Source organism: Crocuta crocuta, unplaced genomic scaffold (assembly GCF_008692635.1).
Source record: "Crocuta crocuta isolate KB4526 unplaced genomic scaffold, BGI_CrCroc_1.0 scaffold231, whole genome shotgun sequence".
Taxonomy (NCBI): Eukaryota; Metazoa; Chordata; class Mammalia; order Carnivora; family Hyaenidae; genus Crocuta; species Crocuta crocuta.
In genome coordinates this window covers 1,927,847-1,941,770 of record NW_027528357.1, presented here as the reverse complement: position 1 = coordinate 1,941,770, position 13,924 = coordinate 1,927,847, and the positions used below count along the sequence as shown (strand labels likewise).

Genomic DNA, 13,924 nt, shown 5'->3' with positions numbered 1-13,924 from the left:
TAGACCCTGGGGTGTGCCAGTGCTAGGCATGGGCCATGAAGGCAGAGAGCTGGACCTACATCTCAGCTCTGGAATTTAGTGGGTGCCTTATTATGGGCAAATCCCTAGATTTCTCTGTTTCATTATCTGTAAAATTGAGTTAACAATAGTGCCTAATCATAGAGTTACTATGAGGATTAACTAAGATCATGGATATGAAATTAACACAGTGTAGGACCTGTGTGTGCACTCCATAATTGTTACTTACTGTTGAATATTTATTTGAAAGGAAGAGAAGATTACCTGTGATTGAAAGAGAGTGTTCTGGAAGTCATGAAGGTGCCCTGGGGGTGAACTTTGAGGAAATGGTAGAACCTAGCAGGTGGAGGCTGGGCATGCTAGAGAGAGTAGACAGGTCAGGGGTCCATGTAGGGATGAGGATGTGCCTGGTCCCTGTGGGGAACTAGATTGCCCAGTTTTCTGGAAGCAGAGAGTGAGTGACAAGAAGTAACAATGTGGAGAGACAGCTAAGGGCTATGCAGGGCCTTACATGTCAGGTTGTTAAGCTTATTCTTACTGGTGCAAGCAAGGAAGTAGCTCTGCCATTGCTGTGGACAGAACCAGGTGATAGCAAGCATGTCCAGCGATGGGCTCCAGAGAAGTAAAAAGGCCAGAGGGGCACTCTCCCCCCAGATCTGCACTGGTTAACCTATTGAGGGAAATTCACTTTTTTCAAAGTCAGTCTCAGAGAGAGAAAACCATGTGAATCCAAATATCCGGGCAGCAATCCCCGGCGGCACCAAAGGTAATGAAACATTGGTATCTGCTGCTCTTATCTGTTATTGCTGATATTCAGATAATGATGCCAATACCCAGCTTGGGAGGGAGGAGGAAATGCTGCTGGTGTCGCCTTTTCAGTTCATCTCCTGCAGGGTTGAGAGGAAGGGAGAAGAGGCAGGGAAGGCACCCTAAAAACAAACCCTCTTTCTCATTCTGGTATAAAGTGGAGCCAAAATATGCTACTCTCTATCATGGAGAGCCATCTGAAAGTGATTACAGTTTCCCCACCCTTGCTGCTGGCTATAGTGCTTGGCTTAATAACAATTGCACCTCATAGCTAAATAGTGTTTAATAATTTTCAAAGTGTTCTTATATCTAGTAACTCATTTAGTATGCATCATGAGGAAAACTAGATTCAGGAGATAATAGGACTCAGGCAGGGAACTTGTCTAAGTTTTGCCACCTCTAGCTCATCTTGAAGGAATCAGGTCCAAGTGGGGAAGGTGGAGAATGGGGATGCTCCCGAGGTGGTCTCTGGTGGATCTGAGATCAGAACTAGAAGGTGAGAAGTGGAGTGGCAAGCCTGCCTTAGCTGTCCCTTCCACACCTATGACAAACATTGACAATGGGTCATGACAGGTTTTCCACTGAGCCCAGACAAAGCCTCAGGGTCCTTCTCAAAGCATTGCTGGGCAGCCACTACCAATTGATCGGGGCTGGCACTCAGGATGGATTCTATTTGCTCTCTGCATTAAGGCATTGTCCAGAGCCTCTCCTTGTTAAAATGTCAATAGTGGAATGTTAACATATTAAACCATTATCAGCCCCTGGCACCTTCATGTGAATTCATTTATCAGATTGCTGTGTGCAAGCCCTCAGAGGAACTAATCTGGAATGGAAGAGTTTGTTTACTAAGGAATGCAAGCCTGGTAGGAGCATGGAATCATTAGTCATGACTCCTCCTGCAGATAATTTAGATTGCTTAAGAACCTCTTGAGAAGATGTAGTATCTATACTTAAAAGTATAGTATGAGACCTTGGGCAAATCACTTAACCCTGTTAGGTTCTGTTTCCTTACCTGAAAGATGAGACCAATGACATCTGATCTGCCAACTCCAGAATAACTGTGAGGCTGAAAGCTTGTGAATGTGTTTTGTATTTTATAAAGTATTGTACAAAGACAAGGGATGATCATTTAGCTACATTAGGAAGAGACAAGCTCCCATTCCTCAAGTCAAATGCACATGAAGGGTAAGGAAAAGAGAAAGAGAAAGGAATTAATATTTATTAGGTTCTCAATTGCCATTCGTCTTAAATATATTAGCCCATTTAATTTCCACAACCACCCAGTGAAGTTGATACTGTTGAGCCCATAGTCCTGTGGACTACATAGCCAGTATTTTTCAGAGACAAGATGCTAACCCTGGTGTATCTGAGCACTGTTCATACATCATAATCCAGGGCTTTGCCTGCACACACATGCAGTCTCTTTTGCTGAATGCTTCCTGAAGAATGAGTTAGGGACCCAGGTCAGAATGAGATAGGTGGAGAACAGGCAGCTGCCCTGTGACCAGAGCCCTCCAGACTGGCAAAGCTGGCTGGTGATTTGAAGACCCACAAGATATTATTAGACAGGCACAATGGGAAGATCAGAAATCTGTTCCCCAGGGCTGCAGCAGGGTAAAGGAAAACCGTCTAGGGCAGAAGCATTCAGAAGACCTTTGTACTCAGTGTGGTTAGTGCACAGCCCCCATGGGTGCAAAGATCAAGTCACAGAGGGGCAAGACTATATTTCAGGTGGAAGCAGCGTGCATAGCTATCAGAGGTGTGAATGTAAATCCTGAAATGGGCCAAACTATTCAGATTCTCTGAGAACATTTTAGCCATCTAATCATCTATTCAAGTTATATCACTGTATCAAGAATGGATATGCATTCTTGGAACATATGACCCAAATGATACATGTTCATTGAAATGCTTAAGAAATACAATGACACAAATAAATGCCAATTTTTAAAAAATACTTTCAGCTTGGTTTTCATGTGTTTGAGTTCATGGAGTTTGGAACAGCATGATGAAGCAAACACACACATTTACTGCATACTTTGGGTTTGCTTGTGTAGGATTTGATGGTTTGGGGACAAGTGACAGTCACTCCTACAATGTCCCTGAGGCAGGTGGAGGCATAAAAGATCATTTCAATGTAACAACTGATTTTTTCATGCTCTTGTACTTAACACCTTAAGTCAGACATGTTTGACATACTGGTATATGTGCTGCCGAAGCAAGCACACATGTTTGACGTACTGGGCCAAATAATATGGAATACTATTTTCTTTTTTTCATGCTCTAGTTAAGCATAGTTTGTACCAAAGGCCAAAGGTAAAATTGGAGGAGGGGAAATGGAGTGCTATACCCAGTAGTGTGGAGCTGGCCTGTGTTCCCAGCCCTGTGATTTTGCTTCACTTGACAGAGAGAAAGCTCAGGGTACTTACTCACAGAGGAGAGGCATTGGGTCCAATGGATTCTTCTATAGCATGGATGGAGGAATCCGCAGAAACAGCATCTCTTCTGGTTCCTTCACTGATGTGCAAATCTGTACAGTTATGCTGCCAAGAAGCTAAGGGGAGAAAACGTGAAGGATGTGGGATGAAAGGAGGAAAGACAGCAGTACTAACGAACCAGAGATGGAGCAGGCTGAATTAGCAGGTCGTAGCTCAGCCTCCAGGTCAAGTTGTTATATTACACATGGACACAGAATTAAAGTAACAGCCACAGCTTCTCCAACACTTCAAGAGAATTCCAAAGTGACATTCTCAGCTCTCCCAAAACCATGCCCCAAAGAGAGGCTGCAGAGGCCTGGCAGGGCTTTGTTGGGCTGGTCACAGGATCAGGAGACATTCTGGCTCTTTTATGAGCGAGATCACTAATTATTAGGGGAAAGGATTCATCTTGTTCTATGAGGTCCCAAGGGATAGAAGCAGGTCCTAACTGTGGACATTGAAGATGGATATATTTTGTCTCATTATGTGATAGATCACTCTAACAAAGCAGAGTGGTCCAAAGATGGGATATTTTGCCTTGGGCTCTCATATTCCTGTACCCAGTGCAGTGACACAATGGACTAAGTTTAAATGACTGGTTCCTAAGCCTAACTGCATACTGGGCTTACCTGGGGAATTACTTGAAAAATATGGATTCCTAGCCTCCTCCTCTAGAGACCACGTTGCAGGAAGTAACAGGGGAGAACTGAGAACTTACATTTTTAATAGATTTCCGAGTGACTCTTGTTCATGGAAGAATATCTGGAATAATCTTTTATGAACAATATTAAACCAGTGTTTGGATAGTTGCATTCAGTGTTCTCCAAACCCATTCCTCTAAATTCCATTAGAATTCCAGCATTAAATCCACTTCAAATCTCTAGTTCTTTTACTCTGAGCAAGTCGAGTTCTATGACTCCCTATTGCATGCAGTGCTCCTCTCTGAACTCCTTTCATGGGCTCCATACACCCTAGATCTCTGTCTAGCATGCCTCCATCCAAAGGAAAGGCACAGAGTAACATAGAACAGTAATTTCTCGGCTAGATTAATTACGTGAAAATATTTTTGAATTTACATTTAAAAATTCTAATAGTTTATTCAGGAAGCACTCCTATAGAAATAAAGTAATAATCTCACTATTTTTATTAGTATTGATAATAATGATTATTTCTCAATAATGTTACGAAGGTATATATTTCTTTAATTCAAGAAAGCAACTACCCAGGGTCTAGCTTGTTTTTTATCAATCAGTTACCCCCTCCATCACCCAGGTATCATTTTATCTCGCATGTATTTGATAGGGAGAAAGTAAGCTGAATCCTTTTACTATTTTTTGCATTTGGATACAGAATAAATAGCAGGAAGAGGAAATGCTCCACTCACAATTCAGCCATGCAGGAAATTTCTATCCTTCTTGGGATAACAAAAGTGACTCCTCAGAATGTGACTCTGTCACTTAAGTAGGATAGATGCAGGTTGGACAACACCTCCTGACCCTAGAGGGTTTCTCTGTGCTCCAAGCAGACAAGTCCTTTTTAAATGCTATGGCTTGTTTGGGGTCACTTGGCCATACCACCTGGGGGTCAGACATGTGCAGACAGACTGCGGTTGGTCTGTATTGCGTGACAAAAGCCAATTACTGAGAGGAAAAACAGAGCCCCATGAGGGTGGGTCAGAATGAGCAGTGTAGTTTTATAAGGCTCTATTTGAACTCTTCCTGACCCAGGCTTCTTGGAGAACTGATGTTCACTGGGAAGGGACAGCACAGAGCTGCTGTAAAGCACCATAAGCTGATCATGAGAAAAAGAGAGAGAGATTGATTCAGAATTAAGCTTAAGCTTAGAGCCTTCCCGCAGGCAGCAGCAGAGTGATGATAGTCAAGGGTATGGATGCTGCAGGCAAATGTGAAGCCAGCCATACACTGTGGGGAGACACACAATGAGGGGGCTGGCGGCACTGAGGCCAAGAGCAACAGGCAAAAGTTGAGGTGACCCAGCAATACATAATGTGAGAAATTCTTCCTTCCTGCATCCCATTTGGGACATGTGAACAGAGGTCCCCACTTGGAAGGGAGACATGTTAATTCTCTGACCTTAAGGACAAGTTGTAGTACAATGAGCCACATAAGGACTGTGAGTGACAGGCCCTTGGGGGCAATCAAGATACACTTAGAATTGATTCAAATCATTGTGCGTAGCACTGGGAAGGTCATGGCAACAGTGAGAGAGATATGGTTTGACCTGAGAAGTGAAATGGATTTGGAAGGAAAAACAGAAATCAAACCACTCAAATTATAATATCCATCCTTTCTTTTTCTTTAGTGGGAACTCTGCAGATTCAAAACCAAATCAGCTGTCAGTATAAATGCAGACACCTTTAAATGAAATAGCAAATCACAAAAGCTAAGGATCCAGGTATTGTAGATTAATTGAATTAAGCCACATGTTTTCGGGTCCCAGTGTTAATCTATTCCTACACCCTCCCTCTTTTGTGGATCTCATGTTATTGCACATATTGCTTTCCAATTTCCATTATAAATAATATTTATTGAGGGAATGCTGCAGATCCACAGTTGGATGTTGGTGTCTTGAGAAGTAGAGCATTTGATTCATTTTTTTATACCTCATGTCCCCATCTCCATGCTCTGTACACTGCCTTTCACATATTGAACTATGTGTGCTTTATAAGAACACTATCTCAGGTACTAGGGATATACTCAGGAACAAGACAGAGTTGCTGCTCTATTACCTAGTTATTATCAACAAATAATACCTTTTATTTTTTATAGTTTATTTATTTTGAGAGAGAGAGCATGCATGTGTGCATGAGGGCTCATGGATGAGTGGAGGAGGGGTAGAGAGAGAGGGCGAGAGAAAGAGAATTGCAAGCAGACTTCACACCATCAGCACAGAGCCCAGTGTGGCACTCGAACCCTTGAACCATGAAATCATGACCTGAGCCAAAATCCAGAGTCTGATGCTTAACCAGCTTAGCCACTCAGGTGTCACTTTTCTGAAGCAGCTAATACTGTTAGAATTAATAGTAACAGATCTTATTAATTCTCTTCTGATGTAATGTGCAAATAACTTACAGGTTAGTTGTAAAAACAAGACTTAAACATAGTAGACAGGATATTTAAGCAAGATGGCAGGAAAGGTGGATTTTAGAGACCTTATGGTGGAGACAAGGAATGAGCTGGCTTTCAGAAGAGTCAACTGTATGAGTAGTTGTCAGTAGTGTATGGTGCTTGGGAGGAATTCCACCCTCAGGCTCTATAAGGGTTAAATACACAATCTCAAACAGTTAAATACACAGTCTCAACTACTCTGTTGGAATTTGACTCCATTGCTATTTTAGGGCATTGGTATTTTCAATAAAGTTATGTGACCTGGAGCAAGTGAGTTAATTATCATATTTTCAGTGTTTTCATCTGTAAATGGGGGATAATACATTTAACTGATCTTGTTGTGAGGATCCAATTAGGTAATATGTCAAAATACTCATCAAACAGACAGATGCATTGTAAGCACTCAACATGGATCAGTCGGACTTAGAAGGAACAGTTTGTATTACTAGTAGTGCTTTTTCACTTGCATGGATTGGACATATAATTTCCTAGATGTCAGGGCCATGCCTCTTTTTCTTGTGGACTTCATAGCAACTAACACACAGTAGGTCTAGTAATTTCTTGTCAAATTGCCTCTTTTGGTTCTTCATTTTTTTAAAAAAAGTTAATGTTTTATTTATTTCTGAGAGAGAGAGAGACAGCATGAGCAGGGGAGGGTCAGAGAGAGAGGGAGACACAGAATCTGAAGCAGGCTCCACGCTCTGAGCTAGCTGTCAACACGGAGACCGATGCGGGGCTCAAACCCACAAACCATGAGATCATGACCTGAACCGAAGTTGGACGCTTAACTGACTGAGCCACCCAGGTGCCCCTCTTTTGGTTCTTCTTACAAATTCTACAAAATTGTCTTACCTCCTGTTATGCTTTTCTAATACAGTGTCTTCATACTCTCCACGTTTTGTGGTAATAAAATGTAGCAATGAATGTAGTCATGGCATTAATTAATACAAGACAATGAATGTAGTTCATGTAGCATCTGAAGTGAGTAGTAAAGAAGGAGAATTTGATTACTCCAAGGCATCAGGGCCTTTCAACCAATAATAATTTACTGTCTCTACTAAGTACTTCTGGGTGCTTTCTGTAGAGGGGAGATGCTGTTTTATATACAAGGGTCGTAATCCATTCCTATGAGATCATGTGGTCAGAGAGTCAAATGACTGCCATGCTGAGTAGAGAGAGGGCAAGGGCTTCCTTTCTCAAAAAGGTCACAGTTTTAGTTTTCCTTTTCCAGAGCTGTAAGACAGGGCATATAGGAGGTGACAGTACTCTATGAGGTCATAAGGAAAGAGATGTATTGAAGCAGAAAACTGTGTGTGGGGCCTGGAGATTGAGACTAATTTTCTGAGATTCAGTATGTCAAAGAAAGGTTGTACACGCATGTATGTATGTGTGTATGTGGATATGCTTGTGAGTGGGAGTGTGTGTGCATACACAAGGCTTATATGCACATGTGTGCATGCATAAGCATGCATGTATATGTGTGCATGTGAGGGCCCTGTATATATGTGTTCTGATTGTCTGTCCCCAGTCCTCTGCCCCTTTCTTTTTGCTGGGTTATCTATCTATCTATCTATCTATCTATCTATCTATCTATCTATCTATCTATCTATCGTCTATCTACCTATCATAAGTTGGCTATCAATCATTTATATATTTTTATTGAATAGCAAGGCTTTATTGAAAACACTATGGCAGGCATCCAGTTAAGTGTATCTATGTAGCAATCCTTGGGAGTTGCTTTTATAACCCTGGTTACCTTGAGGAACCAAAACTTGGAAAGTCAAGTAATTTGCCAAAGGTCAGCCCCCTTATGAGTGGCCCAGCAGGGGTTCAAGTTCAAGCTAACACTGCTGTATCTATAAGGTCTACTTTGAAGATTCTGCCTTCTGACCAATGTGTCTTCTCTCAATACTCTCATGTTTTTCAAATTTCTTTTTTAAATTCATGTTTCATATCCACAACCCCAGCCATGATCCTCCTGGGGTTGTCTGTCAAATTAGTGTCCATTCCTATAGCCAAGCCACCTTTCTTCCCCTAATGTAGTGCAGGGCAGCATTTTTAATATCTGCTTCAGGTTAGTGGGATCCTACTTCCCTGACCTTGTACAAAGGCTATTGCTTTTCAGACCTGGGCTCCAGAGTCCATGGGGATTTCCAAGATGAATTTACAAAGTATGAAGATTAGTCACAGGTCACGTAAGGTGGCCAGAGGGTAGCACTGACCAGATGTTAAAAGAAAGGAATGAAGTGAACAGGTTTATGTGACACTTGGCCTTCTGAGTACTTCAGGGTCATCTTGGAACCAACAGCAGATCCAGCAATTCTACGAGGGTCCTTTGAGAACAGAGAGCCATGCAGACCAACTACCACCAACCCATGCAAGACCACACATGGGAAGGAACCTGTTGCAAGTACTGGAGGAAATGGAAGGCTGCCAGAGTGTAATAGGAACATCATACGCAGGCTTCCACCCACTCAGTCTGGTTTGAATGCCAGACACAATTTCCCTGCCCACATGGTCTCTCTCAATAAACTGCCCTGGAATGTGAAAATTCCCAATCTAAGATAAAATCTTATCTAGGAGGGATGATAGAGCAAACAATGGCTATATTAGTACAATCTTAGCATGAATGTATTTACTGGACTAGCCTTTGAAGAAAGCAGTGACCTGAAGACTGTCAAGTCTCTATGGCTGAGCTGTTCAATATGATAGCCATTAGCCATGTGGCGCTGTTGAGCACTTAAAATGTGGCTAATCCAAGCTGGTATGTAAGTGTAAAAGATGCACTGGATTTTGAAAACATATTATGAAAAGATGAGCACAGCATATCTCATGAATAACTGCTTTATATTGAGTGCATGTTGATATAATAATTTTTTGATACACAGGGTTAAATAAAATATATTTAAATTAATTTAACTTCTTATTGCTTTTTAAAATGTGACTACTAGAAAATTTAAAATAACATAGGTGGCTTGCATTTGTAGTTTTGTTTATATTTCCATTGGCTTGTGCTATTCTAGATGTATAGCCCAGTGAAGGTCTTTGGGAAATGTAGGATTACTGTGTATAGCATGGATGGTGGGTGCTAATAGTATACCTTACCTACATTCTAAGCTCTCTTGGGCAAAACCTGCCTATATAAGCTTATGAAAAATGGATCTCTTCTGGTGAAGCAAATATGTGTCATACATGTGCATGACTTGGCACTTTCTTTCCCTAATAATCGAATCAGCCATTTGGCTTCTACATCTAAAAATCTTTCTAAGTGAACCATATTCTGTACCTACCACCTGTCTCTCACCCAATCTGCTTTGACAGGCTGGTCTACTCCTATGTACCCATTCCATATTCATACCAACATCTTTGAAAAAAAAAACCTCATTATCTCACTTGGTTCTAAACATTAAGTACCCTCAAGTCTCATAGAATCTTCCTTGAATGCATGGATCCTCATTAAACTTCCTTTACTGACCTTCTTGGTTACTTAGTTCCCAAACTGTAGCTTTGATTGTATACTGTCTATCATTCTCACACATATAGGTCTTGCCTTCTACATCATAGTTTATCTCCCACTGGGCCAACCAGAGTAGACACATCAATAGATACTTGATTGTTGGCATCATCATTTTGCTCTGCCTTGTCATGTCCTCCCATTAAATTTGTACCCTTCATGGATAAAAGTGGTGATAGAAGCAGCTTGAGGCCAGGTCCTGTGATTTCTGCATTTAAGGGTTCACTTTAAGCTTGATATTGTTCATTCAAAATGTGTCCATTTGTTACAAGAAGAAGGACTTGATGGCTTCTGACCTACCATGACTTGTGAGCACTTGCTAGGCTAGCTGCCATAAACGTGTCCCCTGTGGGCCTGACATGATGCTTGTGATTCTTCTGGCAGAGACATGTTTCCCTTTATAACTTGGTCTTCTTTGAATATGTAAAAGCCCTTTGAGAAGGAGTACTTATTAATCCCCTCACCCAAGAAAAGAGTGAGGCTGTTGGGAGATGCTAAGTGGGATTCTTATGAAAGCCCTGAGAGACAGAAAACATTCAGGAAGTGTGGGGTGGGGGTAGCTAAAAATATAGTTGGCCTTCTTCCCAAAATTCCTGAGGGCAAGCCCTTTCATGGGTCTAGAAAGACCCACATCTCTGCCCTTCTTTCCTCCCCACAGAGCCAGAGCTGGAGGAATAAACCTTGCATCAGTAAATCAACAGAGCTGAGAGATCAGTCAGTCAGTCAATCTTAAGAGCATTCTTGGATTTGTGGATGCCTTGAGAAGGATGCTTAAAGAAACCGAGGATAGGGTAGTTATTAAAAGAGATTAAAGGGTATTAGCTAGTGCCTCAGCAAGTTATAATTAAAAAAAGGGAACAGAAAGGAAACAGGAGACTAATTTTTCCAGTTGCTGAAATTTCAAGGAGGAGTGAGCTGGTCTGTGAACCATTACTGCTTTATATTAATTCTCCTGTATGGTTAAATCTAACCCAAAAACACGTCTTTCTCAGTTAGAAATGTCCTAGTCAATTTCACTGTATAATACAGAGAGGGGGCAGCCTGGGAAACCAGGCAGCCATGTTAACCTCAGACTGTATTATTCTCTGAAGGATCTTAAATTCCATTCTGAAAATAAGTGAATTGTTTCTAGGTCACACCCTTGACACAAGGAGGGGGAATTATCATGATGTCCATCTGGGAAAGTTGAGTCCAGGAGAAGTAAAATAATAGATCCTTCCAGAACACCCACCAGTCATGTCTTTATCACTAAGCATTGCCATTGTGACATGGACAGCAATGATTTAGTCCCTTTGCTGGTTGTTAGGATGGCAGTAGGAAGGCAGGAGGCTACATACCAGATGAGGTGTAACAGGGCCTCTAGTTCTTCACTCTCAAAAATCTCATCTATTTCAGAAGTCTAGATATCCCATTAGAACTTTTGTTCGATAACGTTAGACATCTCCGTTAACATGCAAACTGAGTAGTGCCATATTTAATTGATGCCATTCATCTACCTTTAAGTAAGGATTCTAGGTCTGAGAACTGTTTTTGGAGAAAGGCTAGATCATTATATTAGTGGGTAACTGGTGAAATAGTGGAATAGACCCAATATTTTACCCTCTTATTTCTGCAGAAGCTTAGCTTTGACTGTTAATATGTGTAATTTTATTATTTAAAAAAGATCAGACAACAATGGATCTAAAGCTCTTGGTATTACTCAAGAGAAAACATTTTTTAAAACTAGTCACACATCAAGACTTAAATGCTTGGTTGTTTGGAGACTTCTGTATTTCTGGTGGATTTTTTTCATTTTTAATCCCTATATTCAGGGTTACATGAATTTAGTATAGTCTCATAAAGCTTTCCTAGTCCATAGCTATTAGAAAGAACACAGGCAAAAATGACAGAATCATAAAGTGACAGCTGACAGTCTGAGAAAAGGAGAAAGAAAAGAAAATTTTTAAAAATCATAAGATTTTCAAAAAGCACAGCAGTCTGAGATCAACTGTCATAGCAACTAACATGCTTTATATGTCAAGACCCCCTCAGATATCACTTTGTGCCATTGCAATAACCACTGATTTTCACTAAGGGTGGCCGCAAGACATAAGAAAACTGGAATTAGATTCAGTTTCTATCCAAGGTCTAACTTAAGACTCATCTCCTTGAAGAGGTCTTCTTGTCCCACATCACATAGCTTTCAAAGACAAAGGTCTGATTTCCACAGCACTTGTGGCAACTCTGCTGACTGATCAGTGATTATTGCCTATCAATTTATGGCTTTTATTATGCCATACTCTGTACAGCTTTGTTGTAGGCTTTGCTTCCCCATCCAAGGGCTGGCTTCTTTAGGTCGGGGACCTCATCTTTTCTTTCTTCTTTCTGTTTCCTAATTCCACATGAAGCATGCATTTACTTCTGGAAAATTATTGATGTGTAGAATGTCTAAACGTGAATCTAAGTAGTCTCTTCTGTACCTGTGTGTTTTTGATTAGCTGATGTCCATTTGTCTCCTTGTCTGTAAAATAGGAATCTCCAAAAGTCTGCTTCAGGAATTTCTGAGATACTTTTAAAAATTCTTTCTTTACTTCTCATTTTCTAGGCCCATGGCATGCTGGGTAACCTTGTTGCCTAACTACGCCCAAGCAGAAAGACATCTACAAGACTTGAAGTCCCTACAGTAAATATGTTGAGCACTGCATTGATTGTTGCAGTCCTAAAAATGAGACAGAGCTAATCCAAATTTCTCTCCTGTATTCTAGTTTCCACTGTTTCTCATCTATTCTACCATATCTTTGGCCAGAGCAATTTCTCCACAATTTCTTCTGTTCACTTGCCTCCCTCCATCACTCCCTCTTAGGCCATAGTGAGTGCTCCTGCCTGGATCTCCCTCCATTCCCCAGGAGTCACTGTCCTTTGCTAGCAGACCCTTTACTTCCTTGCATTCTTTGCTGGTAAGGTCACTTCATCAAACTAAAGCTCATTAAAGGAAAAGGCAGAAAGGCGATTCAGCATCCTGACCCCAGATATTGTAGCTGAGAAAGCCCTTTGCCTTTTATATTTCAACCTGAATAGGTGTATGACTCAGTAGTGGAAGGATTTGTAGCTGACACTCAATAGAAGCTGCTCTTGAATTTTGACAAATCCCATCTTGAGCCAAGAAGAGAAACAGATATTGATCCTAAGTGTACCTAATTCATCTCTGCACTTGTAATCCCAAAAGAAAATGCCTTCTATGACCAGAGGGCAGTCAATATTTTTTCCATCTTGTAAAATAAATAGCAGTTATTTTGGTGTGTCTTCATGTGTCTGGGGCACCAGAAGTAAACAAAGAGTTGATTTTTTCCTCTTTCTATAGTTGAGTTATAATAACTACTGCGTCTCTTGTTTGGGTTAATTAAAACCACATCAAATAATTTGGATTGATGAGTGACTAGAGGCAATTGTACCATACTCTAGCCATATTAGCAAGGAAGCCTCATTCTCCATGCTGGGGAGTGGCATATCTGCAGAGACTTAGCTAGAGACATACAATAAATTGCAAGAGAATTCACTTCAGGGGACTGTCTTTGGCTCCAGCAGCATAACAGTTTTAGCCACACAGGGGAGGTGTTCATATCAGCCAAGAGTCTACTTACAAACATGGTTTTATTTATTGTCTTCCCTCTTCTTTACCTGTGAGAGTAGAGTTAGTTATGGGGGAACTTCCAGAAGGTCAGCATGTCAGGCCAGATACAGAGGTGTCCTGTTTCCACAATCATTCTGTATATTCCCAATCCAGATAGAGGGTCACAAGTTGTTGGAAATTTTGAACAACTGATTTGTGTCTATATTGATCGAAGCCCCACATCATTTCCCAACCACCTCAGGTCAATTCCAACCAAGAAGCAAAGAATCTCCTTCAAATGATGCATGTCAAACACTGTACCTCCATGTGAGCAAACCATCTGCTCAATTGTAGTAGTTTCTACACACTAATAATTGTTTTGATCATTACA

General features: G+C 41.1%; 1 long non-coding RNA gene across 1 annotated transcript; it reads right to left on the bottom strand.

Annotated features, from left to right (window-relative positions):
* Window positions 1-1,933: 1,933 nt before the first annotated feature.
* Window positions 1,934-7,342, bottom strand: LOC144223140 (uncharacterized). Its single transcript, XR_013332589.1, has 3 exons — window positions 7,283-7,342; window positions 3,255-3,379; window positions 1,934-1,987 (listed from the first exon to the last, which is right to left on the bottom strand). It is a non-coding gene; the product is annotated as an uncharacterized LOC144223140 (long non-coding RNA).
* Between the last annotated feature and the right edge of the window lie 6,582 nt (window positions 7,343-13,924).